Consider the following 19714-nt stretch of genomic DNA (forward strand, 5'->3'; position numbering starts at 1 on the left):
TTCTCTTGCCTCAGCCTCCTGAGTAGCTGGGATTATAGGTGTGTGACACCATGCCTGGCTAATTTTTGTATTTTTTGTAGAAATGGGGTTTCACCCTGTTGGCCAGGCTGGTCTCAAACTCCTGACCTTGTGACTCACCCACCTCAGCCTGCCAAAGTGCTGGGATTACAGGTGTGAGCCACTGCGCCTGGTCAAAATGAGATAATTTGACTTCCTCTTTTCCTGTTTGGATGCCTTTCTCTTGCCTGATTGCTCTGGCTAGAACTTGTAGTACAGTGTTGAATAGGAGTGGTGAGAGTGGGCATCCTTGTGTTCTAGTTCTTAAGGAGAATGATTCTAGCTTTTGCCCATTCAGAATGATGTTGGTTATGGGTTTGTCACAGATGGCTCTTAATATTTTGAAATATACTCCTTTGATGCCTAGAGGGCTTTTATCATGAAAAGATGTTGCATTTTATTGAAAGATTTCCCTGTATCTATTGAGACAATCATATGGTTTTTGTTTTAGGTTCCATTTATGTGCTGAATGACATTTATAGATTTGTGTAAGTTGAACCAACCTTGCATCTCAGGAATAAAGCCTACTTGATCATGGTGAATTAACTTTTTGATGTACTGTTGGATTCAAGTTGCTTGTATTTTGTTGAGGATTTGGCATCTATGTTCATCAGGGATATTGGCCTGTAGTTTTCTTTTTTTGTTGTTGTGTCTTTACCAGATTTTGGTATCAGGGTAATATTAGCTGAGTAGAATGACTTAGGGAAAAGTCCCTCTTTCTCAGTTTCTTGGGACAGTTTTGGTAGAACTGGTACCAACTCTTCTTTGTACATTTTGTAGAATTTGGCAGTGGGTAGGTTTAAAAAAACGACTGATTCAATTTTGGAATTTAGCGTTGGTGTATTCAATGTTTCAGTTTCTTCCTGAGTCAATTTTGGGAAGTTTCATGTGTCAGGGAAATGGTCTACTTCCTTTAGATTTTCTAGTTTGTGTGCATATAAGTTTCATAGTAGTCTTTGAGAATCTTTTGTGTTTCTGTGAGGTTGTAATGCCAGTCTTGTCATTTGGATCATCTTTCTGTTTTTCTCTCTTAGTCTAGCTAGTGGTCTTTTGATCTCGTGTATCCTTTCAAAGAACCAACTTAAAAAATATTTTTTTTGTTTTTGTTTTTTTTTTTTTGTATGGACTTCTGGATCTCTATTTTGTTCAATTCTGCTCTGATTTTAGTGAAGTCTTTTCTGCTGCTAGCTTTGGGGTTAATTTGTTCTTGTTTTTTCTAATTCCTCTAGTTGTAATGTTAGTTGATTTGAGAACTTTCTAATGTCTTAATGTAGGTGTTTAGCACTGTAACTTTTCCTCTTAGCCCTGCTTTTGCTGTGTCCAAGAGATTTTGGTATATCTCTATTTTATTTATTTCAAATAATTTTTTGATTTATGCCTTAATATTGTTGTTTCCCCAAAGGTTATTCAAGAGAAAGTTGCTTGCTTTTCATGTAGTTGTGTGAGTTTGAGGGATCTTCTTGGTATCGATTCCTATTTTTATCCCACTGTTGTCTGAGAGTATGCTTGTTATGATTTTGATATTTTTGAATTTATTCAGGCTTGTTTTTTTGGCCAAGTATATGCTTGATCTTAGAGTATGTCCCATGTGCAAATGAGAAGAATGTATATTCTGCGGCTGATGGATGGAGTGTTCTGTAGATGTCTATTAGGTCCAATTGGTCAAGGGTCAAATTTAAGTTCAGAATTTTCTTGTTAGTTTTCTGCCTCAATGATCTGTCTAATGCCGTCGGTGGGATTTTGAAGTCTCCCACTATTAATGTGTGACTGCCTAAGTCTTTTCATAGGTCTAAAAGCACTTGTTTTATGAATCTGTTTGTTGGGTGCATATATATTTAGAATAGTTAAGTCTTCCTGTTGAATTGAACTCTTTATCAATATGTAATGCTCTTCTTTGTCCTTTTTTACTGTTGGCTTAAAGTCTGTTTTATCTGATACCTGATATATCCATCTTTTTCCTTTGAGCCCATGGATATCATTACATGTGAGATGAATCTTTTGAAGACAGCAGATGGATGGGTCTTGTTTTTTTTTTTTTTTTTAACGCATCTTGCTACTCTGGTTTTTAGTGGGGTATTTAGACTATTTGCATTCAAGGTTAGTATTCATACTGAGGATCTGCTCCTATTGTAAAATTGTAATGGGTTGTTTTGTAGTTTCTATTTAGTAGATGCTTTGTAGAGTCTGTGGGCTCTGTACTTAAGTGTGTTTCTTTCTTTTCCATGTTTAGAACTCCCTTAAAAAACTCTTGTAAGGCTGGTCTAGTAGTAATGAATTTGTCTGGGAAAGATTTTATTTTTCATTTAGTTATGAAGTTTAGTCTGGTGGAATATGAAATTCTTTGTTGGAGTTTCTTTTCTTTAAGAATGCTGAAAATAGGCTTATAATATCTTCTGGATTACAGGGTTTCTGCTGAGAAGTACACTGTTAGCCTGGTAGAGTTCCCTTTGTATGTGACCTGACTTTTTCTGTAGCTGCCTTTAAGATTTTTTTGTTAAGATTCAACTGTCTGGTGACTATATGCTTTGGTGATGCTCATTTTGTGTAGTATCTTGCAAATGTTCTCTGGATTTCTTGTATCTGAATGCCTATATCTCTAAAAAGATTAGGGAAATTTTCATGAATTATTCCTTCAAATATGTTTTCTGGGTTGTTACCTTTTTCTCCTTCTCTCTCAGGAACACCAATAATTTGTAGATTTGGTAATTTTATACAACTCTATACATCTCGAAGACTTTGTTCATTAAAATTTTTTTTTGGGTTTATTTTTGTCTGACTGGGTTAGCTCAAAGGACCAGTCTTCAAGCTCTGATTTGATCCAGTGTGTTGACAAAGTTGTCATTTGTGTTTTGACATTCCTTAACTGAATTTTTAACTCCGGAAGCTCTGATTAGTTTCTTTTAAGGTGTTTATCTCGTCCTTCATTTCCTGGATTCTTTTACTGGTTTCTTTACATTGATTTTAAACCTCAACTTGAAAATCACTGAGTTCTTTTGTAATCCATGCTTTGAATTCTTTATCTGATACTTCTGAGTTTCCATTTTGATTGTGGACTATTGCTAGAGAGCCAATGTGATCCTCTGGTGGTATTACAGTATGCAGATTTTTCATGGTGCCAGAATTCTTATGTTAGTTACTTCTCATTTGGAGATGTTGGCCCTTCTGACTTTTGTAATTATTTTCATGATGATAGGCTTCCCCCCTTCTTTCCTTATCTTCTTCTTCTTATTTTTTCTTTCTTTCTTCCACTTTGCTAGAGGGCCTGACTGTAGGGTATGTTGGGTAGGGTTTTCTGGCTTTGCTTCTACGACCCTACGCACTTCCATCAGTAGGTGTTATACGGGGCTGTGCAGTTCAGCATATGGACCAGTAGATGGCGCTTATGGGTGAGAGCCAGCATGTGCAAACAGATGGGTATGTACCTGATCTTTGTTTACGGTGAGATGCTCTCTGCTGTTTTAGGTGATGGGCTGGACTGAAGAGTGCTCCCTGCCATGTGCTTCCTGTTCCATAGGGGTGGGGTGACATAGTGAGGCAGAGTTGGAGCCCCTGGCTTGCTCATGAATATTCCTGTGATGAGTGTAGGCACCTTCCCTGATAAGTGTAGCTGGGAGAAGCTCCTAGTGAAATGAGCTGAGGTCTCTTCATGGGGTGGGGTGGGGGGTTGCACCAGCTCCTCATCCTTGATAGGCAGGAATGTGGACTGCTGTTCTGCCTCACTTCTGTTCCAGAGCTCATGACTCCTAAATCAGATGTGCATCATAGCCTGTCTCTGGACCACAACGTGGTGGAGAGCCTTGGGGACTGACTAATTTGTGATTATCTGTGGGAGTGGTTTTTGGGGCAGAACTTTGTCACTTAACCTAATACAGATGTTTTGTGGCTTCCCTCTTCTCCCATGTGATAGTGCTACTTCTTTGTGTAAGACAGTTGGAGGGCTCCATCTTTGGGCCTGTGCAGGGGTTTGTTGGTCATGGTGGCATTGGCTGATGGGGCCAGTCTAACCTCAGGCCCTGGAGGAAGTGGTCAGATGCCAGCAGAACTGGAATGGGTTTAGGTAGTTGTCTAACTCCCTGGCCCCTAGATGCCTGGCTAGACACTGTGTGTAAGTCCTGATGGGGCTGGATTGGGAGCTGGGGGCTCAGGTGCTGGCTGTGATGAGAAGGATTGGGCTGGTCCCTGGGTCACTAGCTGAACTCTCAGGTGAGGTCAGACAGGGTGCTTTTGTGGTGGGAGTACGAGGGAAGATCACATGCTGTGGGAGTAGGGTTTTAAGTAGGGTTCTGGGCCAAAGCTGAAATGCCCATGCAGGGCAGTGTGGGTGTAGTGGAAGCCAGAAGGCAGCAAGCCCACTTGGAAAGGTAGGGGGATCTTGGAAAGAGGAAAACACTCTGGCTGCCTCTATAGGGCAGCTGCTGGTGTGCCCAAGGCTCCAGTGAAGGCACTCATGCTTTTTGTTCTCTCTGCAGCCTGATGGCAGTAGGGCCAGGGATCCCAGTGCCAGATCCATGGCTGAGGGCCAGTCAGTTGCCTCTGGGAGCTCCACCCTAGAGAAACAGAGCTGTGGCAGATAGGAGTGATTAAGCAGGGGTGGGTGGCTGTGCTGCCGGCCCAAATTGGGAGACCCTGCCTGGTGAGGAGCAGCACAGGCATGGGATCTCCCAGAAAACAGTCTGGCCTCTCCTCAGGGGGCAGTGCAGCAGGCCTGTAGGATTACCTCTGGCGCTGCTTCCCAGGAAAAGGCAGAGTCATGATTGGCCAGAGTGCTCAGGCAGGAGTTAGGGTGGCTGTCCTCGTGGCCCAGGCCAGTGGTCCTTTCCTGGTGAGGAGCTGGAAAGGCAGGGCCTGCAGTCCTTCTGCTCCGCAGTACCATGGACCTGACCCCTATCCTAGGGCATGTGAAAAAGCCTGTCCTTCCTGATTGGAGGGGCTAAGGCAGCTGGTATTGGGGTGCTCAGGGATCCAATGCCCTGGAGCTTCACATGGGCCTGAGCAGCGGCTCTGCCCAGACTCCAGGTGGTTCTGTGTTCATCTGCAGCCCTGGGGAGGTCATGGGGGAATCTCCTGTGTACAGGATTGCAGAGTTCCATGGTGGAAGTGTGGGTCCCTGAGGGGGTTCTCCTCACTCACCCTTTCCCGTGGTAGGGAGCTTTCCTTGGTTCTGTGTGGATCTCAGGTGGACGGCTGCCTTATGTCACTCCTCTATGCTCTCTGTAGGTGCTGTTGCCTCCTTGATGAATCCCAGTGTCACCTCCTGGACAACCCACATGAAGAGCTAGTGTTCACTGCCACTCTGTCTCCTCTCTGTGAGAGCGGTGTGGTGTGTACTAGCGGCTTCTAGCTAGCCATCTCTAGTTCTCTCAGCAAATCTCTATGAACACACAGTCATTTAGGACTGGGGTTGAACACCTATCCTAGCCTGACTCTGATAGAGCCAACCCCAAGGCTGGTCTATAAGTTGCTAACAGCCCTGGTCCCCTGGGTCTCCCAGGCTGCCTTCAGGTGACCACAGTGATAGGGTCAGAGGGGGTGGAGGGAGTGACCCTGACTGGGGGCTGGCCTCCTTGCCTCCTGAGCTGCCATTTCCTTACATCTGGTGAGCTCTGAGCATGTGCCTTGGGGAATACTGCTCTGACACTTTGGAACCCTCCGGGGCTTCTAAGTCTTGGTTTTCTAGGTTCTTGATGCTGATTCCTATTCTGGGACTTGCCAAGGGGGTCAGCCTGGGAAGAGTGGCAGCACCAGCCTTGATGAGGGTCATGACTACCCTGGGAATTCTTCTCTAGGCAGCGCCCAGGGGCTTGGACCCTGTTCCTGGTACCGCTTAACTGTTGGCAGCAAACCCACCCTCCACCTTTGAAGCTGGCAGGACTCACCTATGAACCCTTCACCTGCTAGCCCATGATCAGAAGTTAAAAGCCTCAGCGAGATTTGTGACCTGTGTTCAGCCCCTCCCCTGCTCCTTCCCTGCTCTGACTGGGCTCTGTTTGCTCCACTTCCATATTTCCATGGCCCTGACTTCATCCAGAGTTCAGGCATTTATATTCAATGCCCTAGCATTTTAACCCACAGAATCTGACTTCTTTTATTCTTCCTACTGTCTCAGTAGAACTTGCTGCCCAAGTTCTGTCCTTAAACATCCCTGTTACTGGTGACTTGTCACCCAGGGCAGCCAGACTCCTGGGAGGGGTGTGTGTGTGAGTGCTGGCTGGAGAGGGGGTTTGGGTGAACACAATAGGACTTGGTAGACGCAAAGTCAAGGTTGGGCCAGGTGATTATGTGGGGTCACGACCTTCAGCCCACCAGGTGCAAGCTGTGGGGGTCCTAACAAGACTTACTCGACTGAACCACTCCTGGGGCAGCCAGAAACCCCATGTTTAGGATTAAGCCAAGTTGGGAGCCAGAGAGGTAGCTGGCTATCAAAGGTGAGAGTAGGTGACTAGTTAAAGGTGACCCTGGGAAAATTTGTCAAATGTTTGATTGGTCCAGCAGCATCTTTTTTCCTTTAAAGATGATGCTCAGGGGACAATGGATGGTGACAGCTTTAAAGTCCGTCTACCTAACTTGTCAGCAAAGAACTGAAAATTCAGTATCCATTTCTTGTGAGCCTAATGAGAGAGCTGTAGCCTCATGGGGAGAGGTCCCACCATAGCTGCAAGACTGAGCTACAACGTGGCAGCTGACTGAGGCCACTGGGAAGGGCAGAAGGGGTCAGCATAACTGAGAGTAGGGATGACCACCAAGAAGAGCATGAGAGCCACCATCGGGGTCCTGTGAAGGGAAGGGAGGGACCCTGGGACTGCCAGGGACAAAAGGAAAGAGAGAATGAATAACCACACAAAGAAGAGATAGAGCTTGCTCTTCCCACAGAAGCTCCACCTGCTAGTCATGCCCACCCCCAACCAGGCAGCTGTCAAACCCCTGCATGGGCTGCAGCTGGACAGAGCTGCTGTGGACATATTGCTGTTGAACTGCAGCTCTGCCCTTGCAGACAGAATTATGCATCATTGGGAAAGCACAGAGAAGTCAGTGTGGGCCTCTCTGACTTCCATGGATGAGGCTAATAAACCTCATAAGTGGAAAAAGCTTTGCATTTTCTCATAAAGTCTTAAAAAAAAAACCTTGTTCTGAAAATAAAGTGAAATAAAATACATACAGTGTGTCAGGTGCAGGGTCTGATTGACAGAATGCCCTGATTTCAGACCCACGGAACTCACAACTCCAAGATTTGTTTAATAAACCTTGGCCTTGGAATCATCTGCCGGGCAGAGCCCACCAAGCTGCCCCTCTGCCCTGCCCTGCCCTGCACAGCATGGCAAACTCACAGTCTCTAAACTCATGGGCATTTATGGATGTGCCAATGCTAGTAATAAATGGCAATAGTGTGCATTCATGGTGCATTTTATAGTGTGTTAATATCTGCTATGGTGTGAATGTGTCCCCCAAATTAATGTGTTGGAAACGTAATCTTCAGTGAAACAGTGTTGGGAGCTCGGGCCTCATGGAGGGGTGTTTAGGTCATGAGGCTTCTGACTCATGAATGAATTAATGCTGCTACGAAAAGAGCTTGTAGGAGTCAGTTTGTTCTCTTGTGCTTTTTTGCCATGTGTGGACACAGCATTTATCTCCTTTTCGTCCTTCTACCTTCTGCTGTGTGAGGACACAGCAAGAAGGCCCTCACCAGACACCAGATGCTGGTGTCTTGATCTTGGACTTCCAAACCTCCAGGACTGTGAGAAAGCCATTTCTCTTCTTTATAAATTACCCAACCTCAGGTGTTCTGTCACAGCAGCACAAACGGATTAAGGCAACATCCATTACTGTAATTCAGCTGCAGTAAACCTTTGCTGAAACAAAGACAGGGTATAACTTTAAACAAACCCACTTTTATCATCTTTACAATAACTATTTTGAAAATTATTCTCATTTTATAGATAAGAAAACATTTATCTAACAATGAAACTGAATGTCCTTTTATACTTCCCTATTTCTTAGTTTCTCTAAGAACCATGTTCTTTATTCATTGCCAATGTCCATGCTGCTCCTCCTTAATCCTCATTTAGAGAATTGCTATAGTCTCTTATCTATTTTCTCTGCCTCAAAATTTCCTCCTCCATCCTACTTTTCACTGCAGTTGCTCCAAGAGTAAAAAGTAATCATGCTACTCCTCTGCTTAAAAGGTGAAAATCTGCTTAGACTCATGCCTGTAATACCAGCACTTTGGGAGGCTAAGGTGGGAGGATTGCTGGAGGCCAGGTGTTTGAAACCAGCCTGGGCAACATAGTCAGACTCTGTCTCTACAAAAAATAGAAAAATGTAATTGCTTGAGCCCAAAAGTTTGAGGTTGTAGTGAACTACTATCATGCGACTGCACTTCAGACTGGACAACAGAGTAAGACTATGTTTCTTAAAAAAAAAAAAAAAAAAAGAAAGTGCAAAGCAGTAAAGCAGTCCCAGTTGTCCTGTGGATAGGATCTACATTCTTTAGTGTAATGCACAAGACTCTCCTTGGTTCGATACCTGTCTGCTTCCAGAATTATCTCTCATCACATCTTGCCCTGAATGCCACTAATATTTTTTCATATATGCCAGGGTAGACTTTGCTCAGCCCGAGCCTATACTGGTTTATCGACTTAGTTTTTAATATTTTTGGAAATAAAAACTCCTGGAGCTTTTGAAAAATAACTAGCTGAGTTCTATTTTCAAATTAATTAAATTCTATTATCTTTGATTATTCCTTCTGTCCACTCCAGTTAGGATTACTTGGTTGTGTTAACACCTTTTTCCACTCCCCACCGTAGGTGGGCTCAGCCCCCTTGGCAATAGTGAGAGTAGGGAAAACATTCGAGAAGTTTTTCTTGCTTGTTTTCATCCTAGGCTTTTTCTTCTTGGTGCATGGTTGCGTTTATGTACCGACATTGGCTAGCAGAACTGTCAAAGCTATTTGTATGTGAGTTTTTACTGAGAGAAGAGTCAGTAGGTGCAAGTTAGTCTGTAGCACCCCAAACGTTTTGAAACCTACAAAGTTGGTTTCATACATTATAAGATCTGAAATCCTCCTTCCTTTGAGTTTCTTTTTAAAATAATTTCATTCAGCTCCCTTCCTGTATTTCTTTTCCAATTCTTCCATTGCCACCTACCCTGAAACCATATAAAACCATATTAAGTAGGCATTTCCTGTTGTTTATTCAGTCATGCTACTTTAAAATGAGGGTTGTTGTCTTAGACAACCTTGTTTGCAATCCTAAGCAAGCTCGTGTGGTACCTGAGAGATAATCATGAGAAAACTACAAACCTTACACTAATATATATATTCGTACAAGTGTGCAAAGATGTATAAGAATGTTTATTGCGGCAGAGTCTGTATTATCCAAAATTGTAAACAACTGAAATGCTAATCAAGAGGGAACTTGTTAAATGCATATAACTACAGCCACACAATTATGTTGTCATTGTGAGAAACCTATCTGTACTAATATGGAGAGTTATCATTCATATGCTTAAGTGAAAAGAACTAATTTTATGTAAAGTATGAAAGTATGATTCAATTTCTGCTGAAAAGAAATTGTTATATACGTATGCACAAATAATAGCCTAGAAAAGTTTTGAAGGAATATTCGCCAAATTGTCAAATTAGTTAAGGTATTGGTTGTGGGATTGGGGGTCAGGGCAGGTTGCGGTAGGGAGTGAAATTACAGAAAAGAAAGGACTTTCTCATTTAACTTATATATTCCTGAATATTTACTTTTATCTTTACAAAAATAATGTGTTACTTTTATAATCAGGAAAAAAACCTTTAAAATATGTCTTCTGAGACGCAACGACAGCAATTATCAGTGGAAAATTCATTGCCTTTAATGCTAGAATTTCTAAACAGAAAGAATGAACATGAACTTCTAGATAAATAAAATATAAGAGTAGATGTCACAGTGGTTTAGGAATAAATGGACATAAATAAACAGTAATCAAAGCACAAATAAATATACCAGAGCAAATACAGGGACACAGATGAATTTCGATACCTGCTGGTGCCAGCAACACACCTAGCAAATCTAGCATCTAGTTACCCTTCTGTAAAAATATAGTTTGTGAAACACTTGAAAGGAGCAACCAGGTCTTAGAACTGGTGGAGCATATAGCTTAGTGCAGTTTTGGTTTCTGATTTTTGTTTGAAACAAAAGTTGTTCAAGAGATGTTTCTTACTTATTATGCTTGCTTTTTTTTGTTTGTGTCAACTTTTGTGCCAGCTTTTTGTTATTTGATTTCATGGTATTTTTGAAGGATCTGTTATGTGCCGTTTCTTTTTTTCCTCCTTTTTTAAAAATTTCAATAGTTTTGGAGGACAGGTGGTTTCTGGTTACATGGATAAGTTCTTTAGTGGTGATTTCTGAGATTTTGGTGCAGAGTCTTGCTCTGTTGCCCAGGCTGGAGTGCAGTGGTGTGATCTTGGCTCACTGCAACCTCCACCTCCTGGGTTCAAGCAATTCTTCTGCCTCAGCCTCCTGAGTAGCTGGGACTACATGCAAATGCTGCCATGCCCAGCTAATTTTTTGTATTTCAGTAGAGATGGGGTTTTCAGCATGTTGCCCAGGCTGATCTCGAACTCCTGAGCTCAGACAATCCTCCTGCCTTGGCCTCCCAAAGTGCTAGGATTACAGGTGTGAGCCATGGCGCCTGGCCTTATCTTTTTACTTTGAATTCAAATTTGATATTATCACAAAAACATTGATCCTTTTCTCCCTTCCTTTCTTTCCTCCCTCCTTTCTTTCCTCTCTCCATCCCTCCTTCCCTCCCTTCCCCTCCCCTCCCCTCCGCCCCTCCCCTCCCCTCCCCTCCCTTCCCCTCCAGTTTTGGGATTTACGTTTAACTCTTTAATCCATCTTGAATTGATTTTTGTTTATGTTTAAGGCAGGGGTCCAGTTTCAATTTTCTGCATTTGCTATATAGGAACTCTTTCCTCATGGCTTGTTTTGTCATGTTTGTCAAAGATCAGATGGTTGTAGGTGTGTGGTCTTATTTCTGCATTCTCTATTTTGTTCCATTGGTTTATATGTCTGTTCTTGTACCAGTACCATGCTGTTTTGGTTACCATAGGCACATAGTATAGTTGGAAGTTAGGTTGCATGATGCCTCCAGATTTGTTCTTTTTGCTTAGGATTATCTAGGCTGTTCAGGTTCTTTTTTTGGTTCTATATGAATTTTCAAATAGTTTTCCTAATTCTGTGAAGAATGCCAATGATAGTTTAATGGGAATAGCATTGAATCGATAAATACAATTGATTTTTGTATATTCATTTTATATCCTCAAACTTTGCTAAACATTTGTTCATTCAAAAAGTTTTTCAGTGGTTTTCTTAGGATTTTCTGTATATAAGATTCTGTCATCTTAAATTGAGATAATTTACTTCCTACTTTCCAATCTGGATGCCTTTTCTTTCTTTTTCTTGCCTAATTGGTCTTGCTAGAACCTTCAGTACAATGTTGAATAGAAGTGAACATCCTTGTCTTGTTCCTGATCTTAGGGGGAAAGTATTTAGTCTTTCATTATTAACTATGATGCTGGCTGTGAGTTTTTCATAGATGCCATTTATGAGGTTGAGAAAATTCTTTTCTATTTCTTGTTTATGAAGTATATTTATTATGATAAATGTTTGATTTCCCTCCATCTCTTGAGAGGATCGTTGGTTTTTGTCCCTTATTGATATGGTACCTTACATTAATTGATTTTCACATGCTAAGTCATGGTAATATGATCCTTTTTATATATTGCTGGATTTAGTTTGCTAGTGTTTGTTTGAGCATGTTCTGTGTCTGTATTCATTAGAGCAATTGGCCTATAGTTTTCTTTTCTTGTGATATCTTCATCTGGTTTGGGTAGCAGGGTAATGGTGGCCTCTTAGGATGAGTTGGAAAGTGTTACCTCTTCTAATTTTTGAAAGAGTTTGTGAAGAAATGGTTTTACTTATTCTTTAAATGTTTGGTAGAGTTCACCCGTAAAGCCATGTGGGTCTGGGCTTTTCTTTGTGAGATGTTTTTAACTTACAAATTCAGTCTCTTGACTTATTATAGATCTACTCAAACTTTCTATTTCTTAAGTTTTGATAGTTTGTCTTTTTCATGTATCTACTATGTTGCCATACATTTGTTCATAATACTACCATGTAATCCTTTTTCTTCCTGCAAGGCCGTTAGTCATACATTTGTTCATAATACTACCATGTAATCCTTTTTCTTCCTGCAAGGCCGTTAGTCATGTCTCTTCTTTCATTCTTGATTTTAGTAACTTGAGTCTGTTTCTTTCTTTTCTATTTTTAGCTAACAGTTTGTCAGTTTTGTTCATCTTTTCAAATAATCAACTTTGCTTTTGTTGATTGCCTTTTAAAATTTGTTCTTTCACTAATTTCTACTGTAATTTGTAGTACTTCCTTCTACTTGCTTTAGGCTTAGTTTTCCCTACTGTTTTTTTGCTTACAATGTTTACCTGAGAACTCTCCCTCAATGAGAAATTCGCACTCGAATCCCCATCTCAGGCTCTGCTCCTGGGAAACTTGACCTAAGACATTCTAGGCAAACATTTCCTCTCACCCCAGCATTAGTCCACTCTTTCTCCAGCTTCTGTCTCTGGTCTCTCCTTCTCTCTCCTTATTTTCCCAAGTGCAGTTTAATGGTATAGACTTCCAAGGTCCGGACCTTAGGACCATAAAAGACCCGATTAACTTCTGGGCTTGAGAAAGACGTGCTTCTCTTAAGTAGCAGAAATCAACAATAAGGTTGAGTTTTCTTATGCTGCTACATTAAATCCTTACTATAACTCTTACTATTATATTAGAAAAGTCACATGTTCACTAATGATTTTTATGTCTTTTGTGAGTTAGCACTTCCTGTTATTCACCAATTTTTTTGGTAAAAGTTTTATGTCTCTATGAGTAATGCTAACCTTTTGTCTGTAACATATATTGAAAACATTTTTCCAAGTTTATTTATTGGTTACACAGAAGGTTTATATATATATATATATATATATATATATATATATATATATATATATTTTTTTTTTTTTTTTTTTGGAGACAGAATCTCACTCTGTTGCTGAGGTTGGAGTGCAATGGCATTCACTCAGTGGATCCACTAAGTGGATCTCAGCTCACTGCAGCCTTCGACTCCTGGGTTCAAGTGATTTTCCTGCCTCAGCCTCCCGCATAGTTGGGATTGCAGACACCTACCACCATGCCTGCAAGCATGGCTAGTATTTGTATTCTTAGTAGAGATGGGGTTTTGCCATGTTGGCCAGGCTGGTCTTGAACTCCTGACCTCAAGTGATCCACCTGCCTTGACCTCCCAAAGTGCTGGAATTACAGGTGTGAGCCACTGCGTCCACCCCTACATTTTTATGTAGTACAATCTGTCAGTCTTTCTTGTTTGGTTTCTGTTCTTGACATGTTTTAAAAATGGCTTCACCATCCTGTAGTTATGAAATGATTTACCTAGATTTCCTTATGATATTCTTCTGCATACCCTTTTTATTTTTACATCTTTGATTGTCTGATTTGTGTGTGTGGGTAAAGAGTGAGATAGGCATCTAGCTTAATTTTTTCTCCAAAGAACTAGTAAATTGGGAGAGGTATAGCAGAGTGTTTTCCTATGTCTTGATTCTATGATGGTAGTCATGTGAAGTTAAGTAAGTTAATTCCCTTCCTTGAGCCCCATTTTCTTATCTGTAAAATGAGGATAAAATGGCAGTTATCTCACAGTGTTCTTGTGAGAACTACAGGAGAAACTACATGTAAGGCATAGCCTGAACGTACGTGTTAGCTATTTTTGTTATGAAGTTCTAGACTCTAGCTATAGATATTAGCTGCTTTTATTATGTGGTGCTATTCTGATAGCCATGTGAGATCTTCTTTTCTTCCTGCCCATTTCTGTGAGAGTTTCGTTGGTTCAAAGAGTTTTTAGAAACATTTGTTCCCTAATTAAAAATGGAAAATTATTTGTACAACCTCGAATGCCCTCAAAACAAATAATAATAAATAGTAATAGACAATGGCTATTTTGCACACACATCTGGGAGCAGTGGGAACAGGCGATGTAGGTCTATGTGCTTTCCGTGACTTCAAGTTGTAAAAGCCAAGAGAGCTCATGAAGAGATCCAATCAACATCACCCCTTGCTCAAATGTAAATTGCAAAAGAAACTGAGTTGGAAAGTGCCCAAGCATATGCTCAGATAATTTCCAAAGTTTGTTTTTAGTCTCTACATTGTCAAGAGAGCAAGTACTTTTCTACTTCCCAGTGTCTTCAGGGGCTGGAGACGTCTCTATTTCCTCTTTTGCATACACTTGGCCTATCAATTATTTAATAATTAATTCTCCAGCACACTTCCTATTGGCTTCCTTTCATTTTGAAGTTTCCCTAAGTTGAGACCTGAACACATACTTTTTTTTTTTTAATCACTATACTTTAAGTTCTGGGATACATGTGCAGAACGTACAGGTTTGTTACATAGGCATACATGTGCCATGGTGGTTTGCTGAACCCATCAACCCATTATCTAGGTTTTAAGCCCCACATGCATTAGGTATTTGTCCCAATGTTCTCCCTCCCTTTACCCGCAAAACCCCGACAGGCCCACTGTGTGATGTTCCCTTCCCTGTGTCCATGTGTTCTCATTGTTCAACTCCCACTTATGGGTGAGAGCACATGTTGTTTGGTTTTCTGTTCCTGTGTTAGTTTGCTGAGAATGATGGTTTCCAGCTTCATCCATGTCCCTGCAAAGGACATGAACTCATTCTTCTTATGGCTGCATGGTGTATATGTGCCACTCTATGATGGGCATTTGGGTAGGTTCCAAGTCTTTGCTATTGTAAATAGTGCTGCAATAAACATATGTGTGCCCGTGTCTTTATAGTAGAATAATTTATAATCCTTTCAGTATATACCCAGTAATGGGATTGCTGGGTCCAATGGTATTTCTGGTTCTAGATTCTTGAGGAATCTCTACACTATCTCCCACAATGGTTGAACTAATTTACACTCCTACCAACAGTGTAAAAGTGTTATTTCTTCACATCCTCTCCAGCATCTGTTGTTTCCTGACTTTTTAATGATCGCCATTCTAACTGGCATGAGGTGGTATCTCATTGTGGTTTTGATTTGCATTTCTCTAATGACCAGTGATGATGAAGTTTTTTTCATATGTTTGTTGGCTGGATCAATGTCTTCTTTTGAGAAGTGTCTGTTCATATCCTTTACCCACTTTTTGATGGGGTTGTTTTTTTTTTTTTTTTTGTAAATTTAAGTTCCCTGTAGATTCTGGATATTAGACCTTTGTCAGATGGATAGACAGCAAAAATTTTCTCCCATTCTGTAGGTTGCCTGTTCACTCTGATGATAGCTTCTTTTGCTGTGCAGAAGCTCTTTAGCTTAATTAGATCCTATTAGTTCATGTTGGCTTTTGTTGCCATTGCTTTTGGTGTTTTAATCATGAAGTCCTTGCCCATGCCTGTGTCCTGAATGGTATTGCCTAGGTTGTCTTCTAGGGTTTTTATGATTTTAGGTTTTAGTTTAAGTCTTTAATCCATCTTGAGTTCATTTTTGTGATTGTCAAAAATGTGGTAGGCACTGTGAGTCTCTAAGTGAAGATGTTGTAATGGGGGATGATGTGAGTCAAAGGCTAAAAATAGTAGGGTGTGATTTGTGTACAACTAAAGAGAAAAGTTGGTAAAAAGGGAAATGACAAAAGGAAGACTAACACTAATGTGAGGTAGGAAGCCAAGGCCCTAGGAGACAGCCTAGAGGAGAACAAGTGGAGGTGGGTTTCTGCAATGCTGAGGCTCAAGGACCCTGTTTGAAGATGGCTATGGGGTAGCCTGCTTAATTATGATGACGTAGGCAGCTCTTTCTTCCATCCTTCTCTGAGACCGGAGGGGATGGGTACTGGTGAATTCAGGATCAGAGCAGGGGTTCTTAACTTGGGGTCCACTGAAAGGTCTTTGATAGAATTTTGGGAGTTTGTGAACGCAGAAGGGTAAATATTATATTTCTATTTGTCACTAAAATCTAATTGAAATTACCATTTCTTTCAGTTACTGAATGTAGGCACCAAATTACAGTAGTATTAACAGTGTCTGTGACTTTGTTACCAGTAAAAAAACACAGCTGTTTTAATTTAACATCAGAGTCATTGCAGATATCTCAAACATCATTCATACTCATCACTACTTTGAAATTATGGATGTTATTAGGCTCTCTGGTATATCTTGTTTAATGCATTAATAAGGAAGCCCATATATTCTTATAGCACATTTTAAAAACATTTTGATGAGTGTATTTTAATACCTTTGGTTTCCTTTGTCACCCATTGTTTTTTTATTTTGAGCATTTAAAAATAGTATTCTAAGAAGCAATTCATAGGCTTCAACAGGTTACCAGAGTAGTACTTGGACAAAAAAGGTCAAGAAATGCTAGGTTAGATAGTACAGAAGGGGCAGATAGCTAGAGAGACTCTTACCTTTGGAACCTAGAGGAGGAGGTTGTTGTCAAAGAGAAAATTGAGAGGATGCTTTGGGAGGTATAAGGACCTGAGTGCCTGGACTTTTGACCATACATTGCTGCTGTAGTTCTTGGGTGGTCCTCAGGTCTGTCCTGGCACCCTGGGCAGATGGTAGAGCTGGAAGAACGTGAGTCTCGGGGCCTGTTCAAGGTTGGTGGCCTAGGTCTGGAAAGATAAGCTATGGCAAGGATGCTGCTTGCATGATTAATCTCAGATTGTCTGTCTGATCACTGAATTGGCAGACTTGAGATTAAGGGTGAGGCTGCTGCAGACTGACTGGGTCAGCATGGACCAGCCATGTTACTTCTTTTTTTTTTCTTTTTGAGACAAAGACTTGCTCTGTAGCCCAGGCTGGAGTGCAGTGGTGTGATCTCAGCTCACTGCAGCTTCCACCTTCCAGGTTCAAGTGTTTCTTGTGCCGTAGCCTCCAAAGTAGCTGGGACTATAGTCATGCACCACTGTGCCTGACAATTTTTGTATTTTGTAGAGATGGGGTTTCACCACATTGGCCAGGCTGGTCTCTCCATGTTGGCCACTTCACCATGTTGGCCTGATCTATGGTCATTTCAAGTGATCCACCCCCTTGGCCTCCCAAAGTGCTGGGATTACAGGCATGAGCTACTGCCCCTACCCAGCCACAGCCATGTAACTTTTTTAAATTTTTATTTTTTAAGATGGAGTCCTGCTGTCTTGCCCAGGCTGAAGCTCACTGTCGTCTTTGCCTCCCAGGTTCAAGAAATTCTCCTTACTCAGCCTCTCGAGTAGCTGGGATTATAGGTATCACCACGCCTGGCTAATTTTTTGTATTTTTAGTAGAGACAGGGTTTCATCATGTTGGACCAGGCAGGCCTCGAACTCTTGACCTCGAGTGATTGCCCAGCTAGGCCTCTCAAAGTGTTGGGATTACAGGTGTCAGCAACTGTGCCCGGTAGCCATGTAACTTCTGAAATCTAGATTTCTCATCTCTAGATTGCCATTCATTCAATTAATATTGATTAAGCTCCAAGCTCTGTGTAGGAGGCTGAAACCTCTACAGTCCTGGAGTGGATTAAATGAGATGGTATGTTCAAAAGCACTTTGAAAAGAAATGCTTACATTGAATAAGTTATTTTAAAAATTATCCATATTTTCTGCTCTTTAGTCAAGTTGCCTGTTGAAGAGAAGAGACGTGGGTCTTCGTAAAAAGAGTCAGCCTGAGGGGTTTGCAGCTCCTCCGGGAAGACCCTTCCAGTCACCCTGGCAATGCAGGATAAAGCATCAGTACCAAATTCCAGAGAATTTATTTATTTTTATTATATTTATTTTTTTTTTACCAGATGAGACCAGACTGCTGGATTCAGTTAGAACTTTCAGCCTGGCTAACAGGGCGTTCATGATTATTTATGCACTGAAGTGCCCTGATAATTAAGCTCATTCAATGTCACAATGATTGGTTACTTAAGAGGCCTGAATCATCATAAGTGAAGACGGTAATTTGAATGTATGTCACACTGTTTGGCTTAGAAGTATAGCACAGTTTGTTGCAAGAAGACCGAAGGAAAAAAATATTCATGTGTTGGAGGCAAAACAGGCATGTCAGGGGAAGTGGGCCAAACCCTGCTGTGATCCAGAAGGTACTGACTACGAGGCTTCAAGATGTCCTTTTGTCTCGGTAGAACACAAGAAGGCATGCCAGCTTCTAAGTCAACATAGTTCTACCTTCCCAGGTATAGGCCTTCTGGAAACAAGATGTTAGGTCATCACTAAAGGTGACAACCTTTGCCAACCACACCTCTTAGATTGTCTACCTTCCAACCTGGCCTACCGGCCCTATTTTTAGGAGTTTGACAGCTGAGGTCCTGTAGAACCTGTGAACTCACTGGTGTGGCGATGGCCACAGAAGAGCAGATTCTAATTGTAAAGACAGCAGAAGGTGAAAAGATTGGGCTCTGGCTCCAGACTTCTCAAATCCCACCATTGCGTTGACTGGCTGGGTCACCCTGGCTAGTTGCTTAGTATTTCTGAGCCTGAATTTCTTTATATCAAACATAAAAATGGCAGTAGCTACTTCATACTGCATTTTCTAAAGATTAAATGAGAGAATGATTCTAAAGCACTTGGCTACATGCCTAGTTTACAGTAGGTGCTAAATCAACGTTAGCTGTTGTTATTTTGGTGGTGGTGTTGTGGGGTTTGCTGTGGATGGAAACAAACTTGTCAGATGCTCCTGGTTGTATTGCTTTTCCCAAATCTCAAACCCCCTTTTCTTCTGGCTTTATATCTTCTGCTCTGATTGGTGTCCTCTATTCCTGGGAAAATTCTAACACATTTTCCTCTTGGTCCTTCAGTTAAAAAACTTGGCTTGGCTGGGTGCAATGGCTCAAGCCTGTAATCTCAGCACTTTGGGAGGTCAAGGTGGGTGGATCACCTGAGGTCAGGAGTTTGAGACCAGCTGGCCAATATGGTGAAACCCTGTCTCTACTAAAAATACAAAAATTAGTCAAGTATGGTGGCCCATGTCTGTAATCCCAGCTACTTGGGAGGCTGAGGCAGGAGAATCGCTTGAACCTGGGAGGCAGAGGTTGCAGTGAGCCGAAATCATGCCACTGTGGTCCAGCCTGGGTGAGAGAGCAAGACAATGTTTCAAAACAAAACAAAACAAAACTTGGCTTCTCTTGTGTTCTCTCCAAGAACAGAATAAACAAATCTCTGTTTATAAAGCTGTAGGATTCTGATAGGAAAGTTCTTCAGAATCTTGAACAAGGTCAGGAAATGTCACCTTCTGACTTTAGTGCTTGGAAAATTAGCATAAGGGAGGGCAGGGGAAGGAAGGAACTTAGTCGCTTCTTAAACCGAAGGGATGATTACACCACTAGTGAGTGATATGTTCTTGGATAAATGGTTTAACCTGACTGAGCCCAGGGCTGTTGTGACTGAGACAGCACTATGTTCACCACAAACTCTGCTTTCTGTGGTATAGTGTTGGTGTTGTCACTGAGAGGTGCCTGTGTAGTCAGAAATTCTACATTCCACCTGCACTTCTATTTAAATGAGGCCTCTTGACCAGTTCTCCCCAATGGGATGTGAATGGCAGTGATGCCTCTGAGCTGAGGCTTTTAAGAAACTGGTGG

The 19714-nt window shown here is 41.5% G+C and overlaps 1 long non-coding RNA gene across 2 annotated transcripts in view; it reads left to right on the forward strand.

The window, feature by feature from the left end:
- Nucleotides 1-3373: 3373 nt before the first annotated feature.
- LOC118153980 (uncharacterized) overlaps nt 3374-19714 on the forward strand; it is a 357355-nt gene continuing 341014 nt past the window's right edge. For both annotated transcript variants that reach the window (XR_013535179.1, XR_013535180.1), the window contains exon 1: nt 3374-3471. This is a non-coding gene — a long non-coding RNA (uncharacterized LOC118153980). The remainder of the gene's footprint in view (nt 3472-19714) is intronic.

Source organism: Callithrix jacchus, chromosome 5 (genome assembly GCF_049354715.1).
Source record: "Callithrix jacchus isolate 240 chromosome 5, calJac240_pri, whole genome shotgun sequence".
NCBI classification, from domain to species: domain Eukaryota; kingdom Metazoa; phylum Chordata; class Mammalia; order Primates; family Cebidae; genus Callithrix; species Callithrix jacchus.